Consider the following 20984-nt stretch of genomic DNA (forward strand, 5'->3'; position numbering starts at 1 on the left):
ATTTTAATTGACGCAGTGTTTACTGAGGCAACAAACTTCCCAAGAGGATGGTAAGATTTCATAGATTTCATAGATATTTGGGCTGGAAGGGACCCCGGAGGATCATTGAGTCCTGCCCCCTGCCCCTGTACGAAATGTAACAAAAAAATAATTAAATTAACCTGAGGGTTTAAGATGAATTATCAGCATTTAATGAACTCTACAACTTCAGGTTCAAGTCCACTTCTCTTTTTACAGGGGTGTAGTTCATCTGTGTGCTAGGGCATCACTTATGATGCAGAGAAATAAAACAGTTATGTTGGATCAGCTGATGTATACTCCCAAGTACTAAGTGCCCTCAAACTCACCCTTTTCACCACTGAAGGTGTATGTCTGTCCATGTCCTAATTTGTCCTGCCAAAATATTCTTGTCTCTTTTTAACTACCTAGCTGTCTGCCAGATGAATTCAGTAGGATCCATGTGCTCAGCAGGCCATGTTTTTACTTCCATAACTTCTGATAATTGGGCTTCAGAACAAAATGACATGATATAGATATTACGAGCACATACTTGGCTGAGGCTGTCAATCAAATAAAAAAATGGGCTTTGGATTGTCCCCCCATCCCGTTGCTCCCCTCCCCTCCCCCCCAATTCTTTGGGCTTTAACAGTTAGTATAAAAAGTTACTTAACACTGATTTACCCTTAACCCCGACATCTCTTTCTTTATGAATGGTTGACTTTCTCCTGAAGCATGAAACACTACAAAGAAAAACAATTACTGGTGATTTTCCATGAGATCCTGACAGAACAGTTTAACTTAAATCTCAGCCAAGTTGTACTAAATGAAACATATTTATCTGTAATGAATATAAACTAGCAATCAAAGGAATTATCTCCTTCCCTTCAGTCACTGTCCTGCAAATCTCCTACTTTCTGAAGCCACAGAGCCCATAAGTTGTTTATGTGGTATGGACTGTAATATGTGATCGTATCTCAGTAATTATTGAAGTACAGAAGCAAAAGGCGTGAGCTAAAGTTCTGGCTGACAGCCTACGCTAACCCCTGAGCGAATTTCAAAGCCAAGCATTCTGTGAGTTATGAAAGAGTGCTTAGGACTTCTTTCCAGCTTTATTTTCTTATTAAGTTGCTCTCTCCTATAACTGTTACACCTTTCTAGTATCATTCAGCCATGCGACTGATTATTTTTCCTCTTTGCTGGGAACAAGTCTAACATCTAGGTATCTATTCTTTTATACATAGCATTATCATTATCAGGCTTATATACAAGTAACTCATATATCAGGCCACAACTAATACACAGTACTCCATGACTAATATTACATTATTGCTTTGAATATATCAGTTCATATATTAATGACTTCTAAAAATGACAGGTTAGATGCCATTTTTACTAGAAATTTCAACTACTAGTAGGCAACTACAGCACTCACGGATTGTCTACACATGTTTTTACACATGCCTAAACTTAATGCGCATTTGCCTAATGTGCATTAAGGTGATTTAGGCATGCGTCTACACGTGCACAAGCAAAGGCACATTAATGGAGTTGTGGACCAACATGGGACTAAAGTTAGTCCCAAATCAGTCAACATACACAGTGTTAATGTGCCTTAGTGCATCTACATGTGCAGGAAGGTGCTTTAGCTATTTGAGCCTAAATTTGATACCTGTTTTTGCAGGTATCGTATTTAAGTACAAATAGCTTAAAATCACCATTTTAAGGCACATTAACGGCATGCACATGTAGACCTGTGCTCTTAATGCACCTTAGAAATAGCTAAAGCACCTTAAATTGACACATATAGATGTGCCCTCAGTTACTTATCCCTTTCTCACACAACTGCAACTTGAATAAGTCTTAGAGGTGATTGAAGCATTGTTGCTAGAACAATTTTAACCCAGAAAATGCAGTTACATCATGAGCAAACTTTTTCACAGAACTACCTTGATTTTGTTGTTTTTTGGGGGTTTTGTTTTTCTTATCTAGGAAAAGGCAGAAATATATAAATATATTGTTTTTACTTTCTGACTTCATTTTGACCTTTTTTTCCTTAAACGCTGTCAAAATGTTTTGTTCTGAAATTATCATTTTGACCTTTACAGTACATTAATAGAATCCAATTTATACACACAGAGAGATGTACTCCCTGTACTCTCAGGCATCAGACCAAGTGATATAAGATGACAGACCCTAACTTCATTACTGGCAAACGAGGCAAGAGATGATAAAAATCACCTGCTCCATCATCTGTTAACTGTAGACCCAAATAGATAAAAGCTGAAGAGGCTTTAAAGTTGTAAACTGTTTAAACATGAAACCCACAAGATCCTGGAAGAGACTGGGGATGCTGGACCAAACCTATGGGCAGCAGTGGAGGAGAGTGACTGCTGGGAAAGGTCAGACCTATTTATACAGCATTTTATACCAACACCAAATGAATACCCCATTGGGTACAACTTTGACAGAGTGTGTGGGTCAGGTTGAACAGAATGAGACCTGGATACAGACATTCAAAATAACACTTCACAAGATGAACATCTTGGACAGCCCCTCTTTGTGAATGTGTTGTCCAACAAATAGCTGCAATCTTTACAAATATCCAGACAGGGCAGATGGAATCTGTACATTGAGCGATAATACCAGGCAGTGACTCATAGATTTGGAAGTTGATAGCTTATGCCATATGAAAGGGGCAGAGGGAGAGAGAGAGAGAGAGAGAGAGAGAGAGAGAGAGAGAGTCTGACCTTTACAACACATTAACATTAATATTATGAGTATGGATTTTATGTATTGGAGTTCATATTTTATAGCATGTTTTGACATTAACAAGATGTATCAAAGCTTTCTAATATAAAATTTGAGAATTCAGAATTACCAAATCAACACAATATTACCATTTAAACATTTTTTCCAACTAAGAACAAAAATATTTTTTTAATGTCAAAATTTACCGAGATGGAAATTCTTTTCTTAAAACCTCATATTTTAGTTTTGTAAAATATCTGATTACAGAACCTTATCACAGCTGAAATAAAAATCCTTTTTTCATATGAAATAAACTGAGAATGGTTTTTATTGGTAAATGTAAAAGAACATTTATATGACAAATCGTGGGAGGCAATAATTTGTCCCGTTAGGATAAACATAGACAAAACCTGAAGAAGACTGCATAGCATTTGAAAGCTCGTTTAAGTCTATCCCAACCATTCACTTAATCTAAAGAAGATATCATGCACAAAAAATCTTTGCCTCGCATATTTCCTGGACCATCATAGCTACAACATCATGCCAACATTATGAGGTTTTTATATTTATTTAGTCATTCATTAATTTATACACCACCCTTCCCAACAAAGGATCAAAGTGAAATACAAAAGCAAACTGAATAATTTAAAAACAGGAGAACAACAGGAGAACAAAAGCAACTTAAAAGGCTCTGGAATAACAAGGTAACAAGCATATAAAGATAAGACAGAGAGCCCTTTAAAACAACATCTCAACCAAGCTTTGTCTGGTAAATGCCTGCCCAAATAGGAAGGTTTTACAGCACTTCCAAAAGATGTCTAAGATCAGACTCTGGTGGGCCTCAAGTGGGAGGGAGCTCGAAAGTTGGGGATCAACTGCCAAGAATGACCTCCCACACATTTTTACCAAGCAGACTTGACATATTGATGGCATTTGTAGGAGGCTGCTCTTGGTGGACCTTAGAAACCGCAATGGGTCATAACGGAAAAGACAGTCTCTTAAGAACATAGTTCCCAGATTACTTAGGATCCTACAGGTCATAACCAGCACCATGGAAAGTAATTGGCGGTAGGGCTGGGTGAAACGCCTGCATTTCATTTTGCTTTTGCATTTGGCATTTTAAAGGGACAGTGTTTTGTTTCAGTGTTTTGTAGGGCTGTCCGAAACAGCTGTGTTTCATTTCATTTCATTTTGGATTTAGCACTTTAGAGGGACATAATTCATTTCAGTGTTTCAAATCAGTGTCCCATTTCATTTTGGCTGAAACTGTTTCAGAGCTGTTTCAGAATTTCGATGGAGTTTCAGCCATAGAATATAATGGCCTCTACCTCAACCTCCTCCAAAGTGCCGTCTGGGGAAGGAGACCTGGCTCTAGGGGAACTTGGATGGTAGTGGAGCACAAACTCAGGTTCCTCCTTGGTCCCCAGAATTTCTTTTGCTAGGGCACTCGGGTCCTCTGCTTCCAGATCCAGATCCTCCTCTGGCACTGGAAGGCTCAGGCTGGGAACTGAAATGGGGGTGGAGGAGACTGTCATCATGCTGGTGCTGCTTGTCATGCTGGTGATGCTGGGGGTTATTATTATGGCTGATGTTATTGGATGGAGTACCTATGCAGGCACTGGTCCCACCTCCTTGCTGCCACCAGTACCAGAAGCCTCATGCCTGCTAATACTAGGGAAGAGGCTACCTCTAAGCTTGGGGGTGGGGGATACTTTCAGCTCTCCCTCTGCCTCCTCTCCCTCCCTGGCCAGAAGACCTGGCACCTGTCTTCCCAGAATGCTTTATATTTCATGTGCTGGAAAAAAATGTGTGTCTGTGTGAGTGTGTGTGTAATAAATGTATGTGTATTGGGTGCTTTCCAGGCAAAGCACTGCTCTCTTTTTGTTTGGGGGAAAAAATAAGAACAACAAATAACAGAATTTTTGGAGAAGGATAGGCAAAGTTAAATAGGAAAGAATTAATGGCAATGGCTACAACTTGGTAGCAAGGCACTACCAAGCTGCAAGCCAAGCTGACAGATGCTGCTTTCTGCTGCTGCTCCAGACACTTACAGATGCAGCTGCAAAATGGCATACAGAAGTTCACAAACAGCCTTTTATGGTGCTTTTCTGTCCTTCCTCCAGAGCACTGGGACTGGAAGAGACCTCAGGGACAGATCATTGTCACTGGCCAGCTACAGATGTCAATATCAGAACAGCTCTTCCCAGCCCCCCTCCCCCCGCTTAGTTTCTCTTTTCGTGCAAGCCTGCCTCTGAAACAGCGCAAAATAGCTCTGAAGCATTTCAGAAATATCCAAATCATTTCAGAAAATTTCCAAAACATTTTGGATGGCCCATTTCATTTCAGAGCTGTTTCAGAGCCTTGCATTTTGTTTTGGCTTCAGTGTTTTGACCATCAAAACATCCAAATCCAAAACAAAATGAAACGGTCACCGAAATTTCACGCAGCCCTAATTGGCACTTAGTACATATTCTGGAGTTACCTTGCTCCACCCCTGTGAGAAGGCAAGCTACTTCATTCTGCACCAGATACAGCTTCCAAACAGTTTAAGGGCAGCCCTACATAGAGAACATTGCAGTAATCTAGTCTTGATGTTACAAAAGAGATGGCAGTCACATCAGAGTCTCCGAAAAAGGACCTTAGCCTTCTCACCAGATGGAGCTGGTAAAAGGAGCTCCAGCCATGACCACCACTTGAAGAGCCACATGCAGCAGAGGATCCAGCACCTCAAGGATGTGAACCTCAGTGATGATGAGGGAAAGCTGAACCCCATCAATGATAGATGTCTCAGTCCCCCTGCTCCCCCAAGTCACGTGGTCTGGCCAACACCATCACCTCTTTTTTGTCTGGACTCGGTTTCAATTGTTTCAGCCATATCCAGTCCCTAAATGCAGCCAGGTACTAGGCAAGGAAACCAGGGCTAAGGCCAGAAGGAGAGGTAGAGCTGGGTGACATCAACATACTGATGGCACCTTACTCAAAATCACTGCACAGTTTTGCTTAACAGCCTCATATAAATATTGAAGAGGAGAGGTGACAAAATGGAGCTCTTGGGACCCCAAAGTAAAGTTTCAAGAGGATGATGAGCACTTGCCTGACATAACCATCTGGGATCTCCTTGCTAAGAGCAGGACCAATTTAGAGCACAATACCTACCAAGTCATTTAATCACTTTATCAGTGCCTCATGGTCAACTGTATCAAAGGTTGTTAAAAAAATGAGTAAGACCAGCAGGGCACAATAACCCCACCATCCAACAAGGTCATGAGCATAGTCTCTGTGCTATATCCAGGGTAAAAGCCAGACTGACAAAGGTCCAGGATTCAATAGCATCCAGATGTGCCTGGAGCTGTCAGGCAACCACTCACTCAGTGATCTTCCCCAAACGGGGGGGGGGGGGGGGGGTTGGAAACAGGGAAATAATTGGTTGGGGAGTCAGCAAAGATAGTTGTTTATTGAGCTTGTTTTGCATAAAAGTATGAAAAGAATTTATTTCATGATTAACGCAGTAGTAGGCATTTGCTAGAATAACCCAATATTTTTGAGAGAGCAAGTGCAAAAGAACTGAGGGAGATGTTTGTCTAATCCACCTATCTCCTCGTGTGCTATAGCCTCCAAATTCATAATCACTAAATTCAACTATCAGATAAGGTTTATTCCTCTTGTTTAACTTGACACATTGGCTCAGGCACTGTCCTTTTTGAATTTCCTTTGAGGTGGAACAGATGAAATTTTTGGCTGAATCACCAATGGAATTAGAAAGACAAATCCAGAGACTGTCTGGACTAACAAGCATTGGAACAAGGTCTACAGATGATCAAGATTTATGATTAAATTACTTTCTCAGAGACCATTCTCTACATACTGCCTTGTTTCTCCACAGCCCTACTATCACTATTCCTATAGTTCCTGTTACTTCTGCCTTCTTTGATTTGGATCGTTGCTCTTTCATCACTCCTAACAGTGCTAGTGATACTGACTTCAGTGAGGTCAGGATTTTACCCCAAATGTCCTGTTGCCCCTTTCCTATTTTGTCCATATTTATCTGTGACCAAGAACAGCAATTTTATTAAATTAACTTTTAATCAAAAGAGAAGTACTTACTACCTTATGATCAGCAGTATTTTTTGGAGAAGCTCTCTTAATTAAAAAGGAAGCTTTAAAATGAAAACACTTTGCAAAATTAATAGAGTGAAAGGAATTTCTAAGAATTAATTTTGTTGATTTTTAATTTTTTGTTAATATATTCCTAACCTCAACTGCCCCTGACTTTTTCTATTAAATGCAAAAGGATTTGCTAAAAAAAAATTGTTATTGAGTTTTATTCTTTTTGAGGTCACTAAGGATATATACTGAAGTCATGTCCTCAGTTGGCTAAAATCAACAGTGTTATGTCTATTATTACAAGTTTATGAGCTGATCCTATATGTAATCACAGTAAATTTGGATTATAAATCCAATTTGTGCTAAATTTCTCAGTCTTTAAGACTGAGCATATCTCTACAGACTATGATTCATTACTTCCCTTTCTTTTAGGGGGAAAAATGTGGAACAACTCTGGCCCATCTAAACCTTATGCCCACCTAGTCAAATCAAAGGTTGGCTTTCCATCAGCTTCTCTTTCTGAAAAAAAATCTTGAGAAAAAGGAAACCACATGGTTTAGCCAGATTTCAGTTTTTAAAAAAGTTACTGCTTAGAATTATTTCAATAGCCTTGAGATTTACAACCAGAAGTGGAGAGCAAATTGTACAACTGTGGTTTGACTAGAGAATATGTAAATTCTCTAATAATTTCTTAGTGCTTCAAATTTCCAGAAATGAGGACAAGAACATAAAAATAAAATAATCCGAAATCAAGACCTCCAGGGTGTCGATATTTCACGGAAAATAGTTGTACACTCTTGAAAGAACATACCGTCCAGTATTTAAATACCATAGACCAAAGGAGCATATAATAAATGACAGAAACATTAGTTAATGCTATTACAATAAACATATTTCTACACAGTGAAAATAATATGCCATAAGAAAGAAAACATTATGGAACAGCCATTACTTGAATGATTACTGGAGTAATCTTATATATATCTATGTATATATACAGATATATATATACTGTATATATATCTGTATATATATATAGATAATATATATATATATATTGACTGTCATGTCAATATATATATACTGACTGTCATGTCACTGTCATATATATATATAGACTGTCATGTGCTGACAGTCTCCAGTAATCTGTAAAGATTACTGCAGACTGTCAGTACATGACCTCTTGTAGACAGTCAGTCCAAAATACCAGTTAATGAAGAAAAAAATAGTGTATTAGATTTTAAATTCCAACTTATTTTCCTTTATATAGACAAGTATTTGGTTCAATACCTCCTGTATCATCTCATCACTCTGCCACAGCAACAAAAACATATGCCTTAAAAAATTGGAGTCATTTGCTACCCACAAAAAGCACTGTACATCACTAGTAATGTCTGAGGTCCTGCCTCCACAAAAGGAAAAGATAGTACTTTTAAGGCATTTTTCATACACCATTTGTTTGGGACAGAAAGCTAACCCAAACATAACTGAAATCAAAACTCTGGGGGGAAAAATATGGTTTAAACGTTTCCACCTGACACCTAAAATTTTTGGTTTCTGCCTTGGAAGTCTCCAAACAATCATCAGGTTTATGATGACTTTTCTTGCATCTTACTACTAATTTTTAGTCTTTCCTAAATGATATAAATGGTGATAAACTTTGGGCCTACATTTTAAAAAGGCTGTAACAGTGTCTAACCACTGTTACATTTATATTCAAAAACTGGGATTAAAATAAAATCATGAAAGCAAATAAATAAATAAATAAATACTGCTTCCCAACAATTTCCAGGATATGAGTTTAAATGTCAACTTGTGTAAGATGATAGCAATCAGTTTATAAAATTTGTCATAAGAAAACATTTCAAAGTGGAGATATCACTGATAGAAAGCTCCAAGACAGGCAAATACATGATTGGTGTCACCTCAAGTACGTTCTAGTATTTGTGAAATTTCTGGCACACTTCTGCTGAGAACAACAGATTTCCCCCATCATGGCAGCTGGTTGCCATCCTCTCTTATAATCCTATGACATACTGAGTGTAACAATGGAGAACATAGTTTATATTCCTTTTTACTCCCATTTCTTGGCTCCTGGAACTGCCAAGAAAAAAATATGCAGATAGGAGAAGTCCAAAGGCTGCTTTAACTTCTGCATCAGAGTGAAGGAGCCATGAAGATGCTTTCAGTTTTAAGCAATTTCCCCCCTCAATTGGGACTTAGCCTAAGTGCAGAGCACTTAGTACAAAGCATAATTTCAGTAACTACAGGTTATGAAAAAAACAAGACTATATCCACTTAAGGTAAGAATGTATCCAGTATTTTTTCTCCCACCCCTAGACAGATAGATTCTTGGCCCTAGTGACTTTGCCTGTTTTCATTTAATTCCAGACAAAATAGCACATCAGATCCTTCAATATATTCACAATGGATTTTGGTGAAAGCCTTGTGTTAACCTACATGATTTTATTTTCTCATTAAGGCTCTTTTTATGGTTCTTCTGAACTAACTAGTGAACCTGCTGGAGAAAGGAGAAGAGTTATGTGCTTTTAGGAAAGCCACAACTTCGCTCTAGGAAAGAAGTACAGAATAGGGAGGAACATTGGTGAAGGTAAGGATGCATTTCCCCTGGGTGTCAGGCAGCGGACTAGGAGTTACTATTACTATTAACTCTTCACAAACTACAGCAGAGCACAGCTATGAGTACCAGTCAATGAGCTGCCCCTGTATAGAATCAACTCCAAAAGAGCCAACTTTTTTGGAGATGTCCCACACCATGGGACCATAGTCACCTTTTGATTACACTTCCTGGGATTTTCTCTTCCAGGGCCACAAAATATGTCTTAAACCCTTCCCAAAGTATAAATCCTATATACTATAATCAAAGTGTTAGTAAGTGGTAGAGACTTGTTCACTTTTTTCTCAAGCAGAACTATGAGCTGTGACATTTTGGTCAAACCTATTTGGTCAAATCGAGGTGCAGTAGGAAAAGTGTACAACTGAGATGACCCATATGTTCTCAAGATTTCTTTTGACTTCAGTTTTTTGAAAACTTGGCTTGCTTTAGTAATCAAGAGGCATATATACATATATGCCTTATATATAAAGTGAATGAGAAGATACCTTTTTCCAGTCGGGTAATATTGTATGCTTTATGCTCAGCCACTTTAAAATGGAGATCCTGTTTTGGTGTTTCAAATTGATGGAGCTTAAATTCTGGGAAGAATAATGCTGCTTTTCTCTCTCACCCCATTTAAACCCTGCACATTATAAATCCGTGGAAAATATTTTTCTATTCAATGAAAGAACATGGGCAGAACCTTTACAAAAGTACCAGGAATGTCTACATTAAAAGTAAGAAGGCATTCTTTTATAAGATTTTGTTACAAAATTAAAAAAAAAAACCCTAGATCAGCAACTCATGATGTCCATTGGGCACATGAATACTTTTGGCAGAAAGAAAGTAGATATTTTAAGTCTACTGATTAAGTAAAGATTAAAAGCTTCAAACACTCCCATACAATTGAAAGGGGGGATTTCCTAGAATGACTAACTTGCCTATGGTAGACTGTTTCTGTAATTAATAAAACATATCCAAGTACTGGGGCTTTTATATGTAACTTGCTACTGTCTTTTGAAGATAATCTAAAAATCAGGAGCTGTTCATTTGAACTTTGAATTTTCTCCAAAAGTAATCAAAATTCTTTGCATTCTATTCAGGGGACTGAAGTAATTTAATCCAATCTGTCTTTACATCTCCAGTTGCATTAATTCTGGTTGAATTTCACATCACATAGAAAGAGAAATAAATCTGATTTAAAGTGTGTACACTGGATCACATGCAGAGCCAGATTCTAGTCTCATCAATGCCATTATATGCTTGGTGCAGAAAGGTAAAGGAAGTCCTAAAGGAACTAGTTTCAGCTCTCTGATTCTCAGATTGTTCCAACCCTAGCCTTGGAATATGTCCTATGCAGCCATCAGAGAAATTTGCCAATAACTACTTACAACCCTTCCAAACTCTTGAAGTGTCACAAATGGATTTAAAAATGTGACTAAGGCCATGCGTAGATGAAACAAGAGGCATGTGTGCATGACACTTTAAAGCGGGCTAAATGCTTTTGCACTGCTTTAATGGTGTTGGTGTTTGCACGCCTCAGCAGCATATTGCGCATTAATTCCAGCTGCTGTAGGAAATGTGGTGCTGTAATGTGCCTTAAATGACTTGGGGTGCAGCAAAATAAAACTCCTTTGAGGAGTTTTAGTTTGCTGCCCCTACAGCCACGGAGTGAGGCACCAGGCTCCGTGCAGCTCCATGGCTCTGCAGGAAGCCCTGCAGGCAGCCTGGAGGCAGCCCAGGAAAGTAGCCTCTGGCCAAGAAAAGCAGCAGCGCTTGATCTTTTTTCCTCTCCCCTCCCCAGAGCCTTCCTGCCTGCCTCAGCTGCTCAGGGGCCTGGTGCTTCCCTCCATGGCTGCAGTGCCCCCCAGGACCACCTGAGCTGGGTGCCTACGGGCAGGTGCCATCAGGGAGGAGGGGGGGGTGCCGCTCCTGTGGAGGGAAGCACCAGCCGCCCCCCCAACCCCCCCCAGTTCAGGGACCTCTCCACCTGCTGGCAGCTTCCCCTTCCCTCCCCATCAGAGAGACAGGTAAATCACATGACACAGGGGGTTTAATCAGCCCTAAATTGAAGCAGTCTTTTTTAAAACCCATCACTTCAATTTAGGGCCCGTTTCATCTATACACACCCTAAGTACCTAGCTTAGTATCTAGCTGAACCTAAGACTGTGGGGTCACTATTATTGACGTAGTACTCTAGGACTATTTACTAATAGCATAGCTGTCTGCTGAAACAAAGTTTAGGATTATTGGAAATTATTGTATGTTTCCCATTTATTGTGTGATTTATCACACTTTAATTTTAGTGGTAAAGAAAGGTATTTTTCAATAACTAAGTTTTAGCTACAAGAAGGAATTAATCATCAGACTTGAAGAATTAAATTACATTTAGTTATTTACCAGGTGCTAGATTATAACTTTCTAGAAAAGTAAGTGCCTGGAGTACTGCTTATTTGTTTTTCTTTGTGAAAATTAAGGATGGTAAGAATTGGACACGAGTCATTTGGCAATCTGTTGCATTTCACAATTTTTTTTTTTATTCTGAGAAGAACAAAGCAAGTGACAAAATACACTAGAAGAGTCAGCCAAAAATGCTATATGACATGCTACAAAAGCATGGAAAAAATATTGCCTCGTTTTGAGCACAGTCTCCATGGTGCTGTGGTGTTGCCTGTATACTGTGTTCCATACAGCATGACTTCATTTTAAATTATTTAATGCATTCATTCCCAGTGAAAACTGAGCATAATATATGAATGCAATAATTACTAAGCTGTTTCTCTCTGTGACTGGAGTAATTTATTCAAGTCATCACATCCACTCCAGTCACTGCCATAATCAAAGTAGTAGTTACTGAGTGGGTGTATTCTGCACACTTCTCATCAGAAAGGGCACAGAAACCACTAGTAGCCTTTGTGTCAAGGTCAGGACTGGATGACCAGTAGGAAAATTATTCATGGTCAAACTATGAGCCTGGTTAATAATAAGAAAAATGTCACATCATTTTCATTCTAAGCTGTGACATGTTAAAAAAAAAAAGACCTATATCATTTCTGTCATTGGTACCCTATGCCTTCATTTCACAGCTAATAATTTCCACAAGTCATTTTAAAAATGGGATTTCAGCATTTTTCAAGGAATTTGGTTAATAAAAAAAAGTTCTGGGATGTGGGGGTACAGAAAGATAGAATCAAAATCTGTGTTGCGGCACCATATATGATCCTAATTCAGTAATATATGAAAGCAAGTTTCAATGCCTTTGATGGCCTAATACAGGTTTAGCTGTCTTAACCTAATGGGTACTGCTTAATAGACTAGTTCTTCAGCAGAACATTATACTTATCACCTGTATGCTGGTTCTTTACCTCAGAGTGGTAATGAAACAAAGAATCATATTTAAAAGAGTTAATTCCTTAATGTATCTGGTCATAAGGTAAATGTACCTTAAGAATTTGAATGTGAATTCGTTAGAATCTTTAAAGTGTATAAATTAACCATATATTTCCTCTTCATCTAAGTCGCATCCAGACATGCAGGCATGTGCAGTTTGTGGCACTGAAAACCTCTCTGGGATGCCACAAACAGCAGAACTGGAAAATTAAAACATGCCCTGTGCTGCAAAAAAATGGTGTGAAAAAAAGCAGCACAGTGCACACAAGTGGAGCATGCACCAACAGGCACAAAGTCTTGGTCCTCCTGGGAGATGCTCTGGCTCCCAGCCAGAGTGCCTCCACTCCTTCAGTTGTCCCCCACTCCTCCAGCACACCAGGAGCCGGGAGAAGCAGGGAAAGAGGAGTTTCCCCAAAGCAGAGCAGTTTGCCCCACACCAAAATGCACATGCAGGGAGTGCACTGAGGCAAAAAATGCACTATTTTTATTCACTACAAAGTGCATTCCCCTGCATGTGGGGATTGATCCCATGGCCACATCCACACAAGCACACGCATGTACATTATGTTACAGGGGTGTAAGTTGTAGCCGTGTTGGTCTAAGGACATACAAGGAACCTTGTCTGCCTAAGTACATTATGTGGCACTTCAAAGGCTTTTGAGGCACAACAAAATGCACGTCACACATATGATTTGGTTCTCTGCACTTAAAGTATGCAGCTTGGAAATAAATTTAGATACAGGGAAACCCCAGGAGCAAAAAAAAAAAAGGGAAAAAAAAGTAGGGTGGTGTATGTGGCAGCAACGTGTACCATCCAAAACTGAAACCTGGCCAGCCAGAGCCACACTCCAGCTGGCTACACTCCAGCCACAACTACACCCAGATCACTGCTGCTGGAGCCCTGGAAGGCCCCCAGGAACCCAAGTAAGGCTGCTGGCCCCAGCCTCCCCTAACCTACACAGAGCATTTTCCTCTGTGCTAGCCCCATATGCAGGGGCATGTACCGGGGCAAAAAGCAGCAGCGTGAATTTCTGCCACTGCTTTTTTTCCCTGTGGCAACCACTTGCCTCTGCGCATGGGTATGTGGCCATAATTTCCATCTTCAAATATTTCCATTCTCCATCCTTGCACACCAATTCAAAAGCATAATAAAAGGGGATTATTAATAGATGTTACAAATGATGGGAGAAAAACAAAGCAGAATGTGTGGAACAGAAATGCAATTAAAAGTTACCTTCAGTTTCAACAGAGAAAAGGGGGCCTCTTTCTATCCAATCCCTGTGCTTGGAATTCAAGGATTATTGGTTTTAAATGCTGTTTCACTTTTACAAATTAACAGGAGGGGAGAGGATGTTTCTCTAAAAAGATCACTTCTATAAGCCAAGTCAATCTTTATATTTGTTCTCCATTCTCATGACAGTAAGGAAGTGGGATGCTTGTTTAGTAATTTCTGATTTGTGTACAGTAAAAAACAAAACAAACAAAAAGTAAAATTATCTGTTGTTTTTACAAGTGATACCACTAATTAGCCAGAAGAAAAAGGCTAAACTGACTTTCATTATTTTCAAAGAAAAATATCAACACAAATAGTCTAATTCCATAATTACTAGTTGCAAGTTATTTATTTACTAAACAAAGCAGTCCCCAGAAGACTTAAATTAAAGTTGCATTTTTTTACATAATAAATTTAAGAGTTTTTGGATTTTGCTAAATAGATTTAGCTTGTGGTATCTTGCTATCATTTACAAGCTTTTACTTGCACCATTTATACTTTCACAGTTTTCTGAGAGGAAGCTGAAGAAAGCTCAAATCACTTGTCATACTAAATATGTATCCCTGTCTGTGAACTCTGGTTTTGTTTTGCTTCCCCTCTAGCCAGTCAGATAAAGTTCAGAGTGGGAAATTTATCTGATGTATGGTCTTCGGACCCACCACACAATAATTCTCATTATACATGCCTTATTGCATAAACACAATATTACTTTTATACTTTTACGTCTTGAAGGAAATGGAAAATTAAAGTTTGCTTTTTCTACCCAGGTCAATGAAGTACAGGGGCAGATTGGGGTGGGGGGTCCAGGATGGGGTATATGTAGTGCTCCTGTCATAACCCTTTTTGATTCCTGGTCCATTCAAAGTTTAAAATCAACTGCCTGACAGCAGCAGCAGCAGCAGCACCATGTCTATTCAGGCAGCAGTGAGGAAGTCAATAGACTTCATGACACATTCTAATCTGACTCCTCTTAAATTCTTCATCCCACAGGGATTAATAGCCCTGTCTCCTTTTTAATGGTGTTGATGCTCTACTAATCAAGCTATCCTTTCTTCTGCAATTCTGGTGTCAGCTGCCCCCAGTAATGTAGCTCTTATTTTACATCCGTGCATACTGTTTTTAGCTCTAGCTACAAACATTAACTCAGGTGTGGAAATAGCTTTCATTGTAGCACTGGAAGCACAGTCAAGATGCTCAAGAAGGTTTGAATTGTTTTATGAATCTCAAAAAGAGATGTACAGGCAATCCTTGGATTTATGACACAATTGGTTCCTGAAAACCGTGCCTTAAGTCAAAACATTGTAACTCAGAACCAATTTTCTCATAAGAAACAATGTTATAAATGGGGGATTGGTTCCTGAACCAAGGCCTGATACCCTGTTTTCACTAAAAATATCCTAGAATTTTGTACTCAATCAATTGTAGATGAGTAATATAGCTACATTAATGTATTTATATCGCAAATAGCAATCATATTGCTTTGGAAGGACTTCTTTGAGGTGACTTTGCTGGACTTTTTGAAGGGCTCTTGGCTGGAGTCTTCTCAGGACTCTTGGCTGCAGGTTTTTCTGGAGTCTTGTCTGTTTTCTTAAAGAAAGTGTCCAAGGAAGTTTAGACAGATGTTCTCCAGGGAGGTGAGTGACGCAGCGAACTTGTTCGCGGTCATGGCGTCGCATTGGATCAAGCGTTGTAAGTCAAAACTGACATCATAAAGTTGAAACAGGGTTTCAATTTATAAACATTGTAAGTGCAAAACCTTGTAACTCGAAACATTGTAAGTCGAGGACTGCCTGTATGCTTAATTCTAATGACTGCAGATCTAACGAGATATTTTGATTATTTTTGCCTAGTAGTTGTGGTTTTATACATAATATAAGATATAGCGAAGTAAAACACATTTGAATAAAGTTTTGTTTTTGTTTGTTTCAATCTTAAATTGATTAATGTAGCCCTAGGTCCCTATCTTATAAGTAAAACTTGGAGTTTATTTTTAACTGGGGGAAAATGCCTTTTGTTATATGTGATGATACACCCCTCCATTTGCACCACCCTTTTCAAAATCTTAGATCCATCCATAATGACACGTAATTGTAAACGACTTTCTTTCCATGGTTTGAACACCCTGAAATGCTGGCTTCCCTCATAACAACGCATCCAGTAAAATTAAATTAAGACTTAGTTAAAAAATCAATGACTGAACACTCACCCAAAAGAGTTTCTATTTCTTCTTGTCCTTTCTAGCCCTTGGTGTCCTCTTTCCACATCAAGTGATTTTCTTTCACTTATTTAGGGAACAGCACTGCTTCTTTTCACCTTCTATTCCTTGTTTCATCAGTAATGTTTAGGTGACTTTTCTACTGTAGGAGTGTGTTTGTTCATGGAAAGAATCACTGAATCTAGTGTTGAGAGTTAGCAGAACTCACCCGGGGTATAGCCAGACCATATATGATTGTGGAAGGGCTAAGGACAAGATATTTATGCCTCCTTATCTACCTCCTATTAGAATGGCTCTCTGAACTTGATGGAGAAAGCAGCCTGCAGCCCATCTAGGCCTTCCAGCTTGTGTGCCTAGCTGTGAATCCCATAGGCTTAATTCTGAGTCAGCATAAACTCCACACTTTCTCCAGGTTGTCTGAGAGCACTAAAGCCACACTCTAATCCTATCAAAACAGAAGGCAACTAGATGATACACATATATATGGAAATGCAGAGGGAAACACAGAAATAATTGTATGTAATCGCTTTACAATCTATTTGTCTTTCAGCATCTGTCCCTGGAAGCCTGTGTAACATGACCTAGCAAGATATGGCCAGGGAAAATGTTCCTCTGTGCAACTAAAGACTCACTGTTTATAGCCCACTTGAGCTTTGTGTACCCAAAAAGTCTTCATTAATATGTTGTATATTCCTTTAGCTGTTGACTACGATGTCAATGTACATTTATAAATACTATTTTAAGTTACAACTTATTTGCCTAAGATCATTAATCCCTTTAAAATCCTTCCTATTTACATGAGTACCTTTAATATACCTTTTGTCCCTTTCAGAAGCATCTTGAAACTTATACAAGGATTTAATTTTGTTTACCTTGATGCCCAAATTGTGTATAGTCAAAAGCAAATGGGGGCTTATATTATTTAATAACATCAAGAACAGTCTCTAGCTCATATATTGCACTTCTCTTCAGTTGTTTGTAATGTCACATACAAAGCTATCAATGTCCCTTTTACCAGATGGAAAAACTGAGGCACAGAGACTTTTTTCTAACATGACCATAGTAATTTCCAGGAATTATCCCCGTCTCCTTTGTATTGTGGAAACAAACACAAAAGGCGAAATCCGGATTCTCTCTAAATCAAAGGCCAAACTTTCATTGCCTTTGAAGTAGCTCTGATTCCTCCCACCCCTTAAATGTCTGAGTATATTAATGAATTCCTCATGGCTAAAGGTGTGGAGTGTTTTTTATGCAGATAAAGTTTTGAGTCAGCACAGAGTCCAGCCTTTCTTCAGTTTGCCTGAGGGCACCAACATCACATTCTAATCCTATTAAAAGAGAAGGTTACTAGACAATAAGCATATATATGGGAATGCAGATGGAAAGAACAATTCTCTCAGTATGTTACAAGAGAGACAGAAGAGAAGCCCCTGTGTAATACATCATGGAAACCACATAGGTCAGTGCATATCATATTCTTTATATCAGTGATATTTGTATATCCAAAATATCACTGTTGAAAGGCTAAGTCCTTAAGGGATTTCTTCACTTGCAGAAACATTCAATTTCAGAGTATCTACCATAACACAGAAACTGGAAACCCAATGGCTTCTTCCACTGAGCCAACATGACGTGGTCCAAAGCACACATCATAGAGCCACTCATGCTTAGCATGGGAAAGGCACATCACTTTCAGCACAGCATGCAATGGAGTGATGTTATTAGTTCTCTGTCCTTTCGTTTGGCAGCCTGAATGAGCAAGCAGTCACTTACAGCTTTGGCAACTGGGGCAGCCTTTAACTGGAGTCTAAAGCATGGTTTGAACTCACACTGCTAGGACTGTAGCCAGATACCTTCATTACTCTGCCACTCTCCCCTGTACAGTCCATGTCTGTATACTGTATATTCAGTTCGAATAATTCCATGTGGAAGCATGCCAATAAGAAAATAACATTGTCCATAATTCACTTCTATTAGCAATTCCAGTGTGCAATATAGTGGTTCATCTGTTTAATGGTAAGAATGCAAGATAACATCCATTTATACAATAATATGTTAAATACCTGTCATAAAACAAAGATAATGGATGACTGAAAATGAATACAAAATCCATTCTAACTAATTCTATATACATATGGATGGAAAGGGAGAGAGAGAAAATATAGTGGCATATAGAGATATAGAAAGAATAGATTAATATCTATATCTCTCTATATAAAGAATATAGTCAATATTTTCTATACAGTTTCTCTCTATATGTAAAATATATATTATTTTGAGTCTATTCTTAGAAAATAAGAACATTTAGTAAATTATTTGGATTACAGTGGAAAACAATTAAAAATGGGGAAAAACAAATGTTCAGATACAGATATTTATATTTCTTATTGGCAAAAAGCTTAACCAGTAGACAGGGAAATTTACCTACAGCATGACAACACAGTAATATAATTCAAGATTTTAATAAGTGGCCAGCTGTAGTTGGAGGGCTGATGACTATGGAGAAAGAGAAAATAAATGTGGGTCAGACATGGCTAGCAAGACAGAAAGAGCTTGATGAAAAGGCATGTCCTGGCAGGATGAGGCTTAATGATGCGAGCAATCAGGAAGCTCCTGGGCTTGCCTACAGGTGACAGATGTCTTTTGAATGGCTCAGCCAAGCATAACAGGGAATAAACTATTTGTCCATGAAGGAAGAAAAAGAGAAATCTAGACCTAGGTCCATCATCTGACCTCTGCAGCCTCTGTGTGTGGTGTGCGGCAGATCAGGAAGAGGAAAGGCAGCACAGCAGCAGACAGAGCAAGGAGCAAATAGCAAAGTAGCTGCTTGGGCAGAAGGGGGTCAGAGTGGCATGGCATAATTTGTGGCACGCCTACCAAAAAAGGTTGGCCCCCAAAGCCCAACAGCAATTATGATTGGTGCTGTGAATGTATTTTGGCTCAACACTTTGTCTTGTGAAGCAAATGCCCTAACTTGCACAGAACTTTAAAATAAAATAATCATTCTTTTGTGTTTAAAAACATAAAAAATATATTTAGAAGTGAAGGGCAAATTTGCTCTTTAAAAAGCTATTGCATTATTTCCAGTCTAAAAAAGGAATGTTTCACTCCTAAAAATTCTCCTTCATGGTTTTGAAGTAACTTGCACTCTCCCCATTATTCCATTACACATTAAAATCATGCACAGACTGGCATCATAAGAGCACAAGTAAGATACTTGGAAATATAAGTCATCTCCACCTCTTTGTGACATTACAAGTTAAAAGGACTCATTCTGGTTATGTGAAATCTAGCCCTATTCATTTCCAATGAACAGCAGCATCATGGAGACAGTGTGGCGTATGAAAAGCAGAAAATTGATGAGTGACCATGTCACTCTAGTAAGAGGTTTTGGTTTTGAAATAAATTGACACACCTCAAAGAAGTGTGCATGATATTAACACATCATATAGCAAGAAAACAAGTCCATGGCAAAGAATATGAGCTCTCTTTCTAAATGTTTGATACTGAATGTTTATATTGTTCCCGAGGAGGAATAAGCTAATGAATTAACCCTGCTGCACATAAAATAAATAAAATCAGCTGCTTACCTACTGGGTTTATACCAGCAAGAAATTACTTAGTGTTGAATGTGAAACTAAGCTGGCACTACTGAGCTCATGGAAACAAGCACTGATTTTTAATTCTAGAGAGCAGTCCTTGGAAAAATATACAGATTACTCTTTCACAGCAAGGTACCTTGCTCCTGGGCAATACTTTATCTGTATGAGACTCTTCTAATGAAGCCTCTAGATACCTTACACCAAGTCTCATGGTGTAAAGAAAGCTTGATAAAATCTGCCTTTTATCTCATGTATACTGGTATGACTGGAGTGCAGTGGAGATACTATAAATTAACATTCAAGTATGTGAGTGTGGCAGTGCACCTTCAGTGACTGCCACTTTAAGGGCTGGAGCAGGGAGTGGCCAGGTGGCTGGTTAGGGCAGCCATTTTCAAACGCAGGCCAGCCATATAAAGTCAGTAGTTGCTGCTTGCAGAGGGGGTAGCAACATCAGTTGACTAAGCTACTGCTTGTAAAACTTCTGGAGGTAAGAGCAAGAGCTAGGGGACTCCTGGTCCTGGGTAAGACCTAAAACTGCACCCTGCTGGGGAAGGGTGACCTGGTGGGGCACCTGGTGATGTGGGAGCTCCCAGGAAATGGCAGGCCAGTTACCTCCCAAATGAAAGGTATGTATGAGGCACCTTCCAACCCCAGCTCCACATCCCTGGTGGAACTGAGATTGTACAGGGGCAGCCCAGGCTCATTAGGAGCTCTGAGGCATAGCCCAGGCCAGAGGAGGGACCTGGGGCCCACCCAGGCTGCTGGGTAAAGCTTGGGGGCATAGTGGGAGCCAGGTAGGAGGCTCCAGAGTGAGGGCAAGGGACCCTGGAGCCCCAGTAAGGTGGTGAGAGTAGAGGCCCTGAGAGGGGGTGAGTCTGGTGTAAGGATACCTAGTGAGGGGTGGAGTTAGCCCCCTGTTCGTAGCCCCTGTTTGTAGAAGTGCCTGACCCGGCACAGATGAGGGTAGTGGGAAATGCCCAAAAGGCTGCATGCTGGTCAGCCATGGAGTGGAAGCAACTAAGCCTGATGGCCTAG

This window comes from Alligator mississippiensis, chromosome 1 (genome assembly GCF_030867095.1).
Source record: "Alligator mississippiensis isolate rAllMis1 chromosome 1, rAllMis1, whole genome shotgun sequence".
Classification (NCBI taxonomy): domain Eukaryota; kingdom Metazoa; phylum Chordata; order Crocodylia; family Alligatoridae; genus Alligator; species Alligator mississippiensis.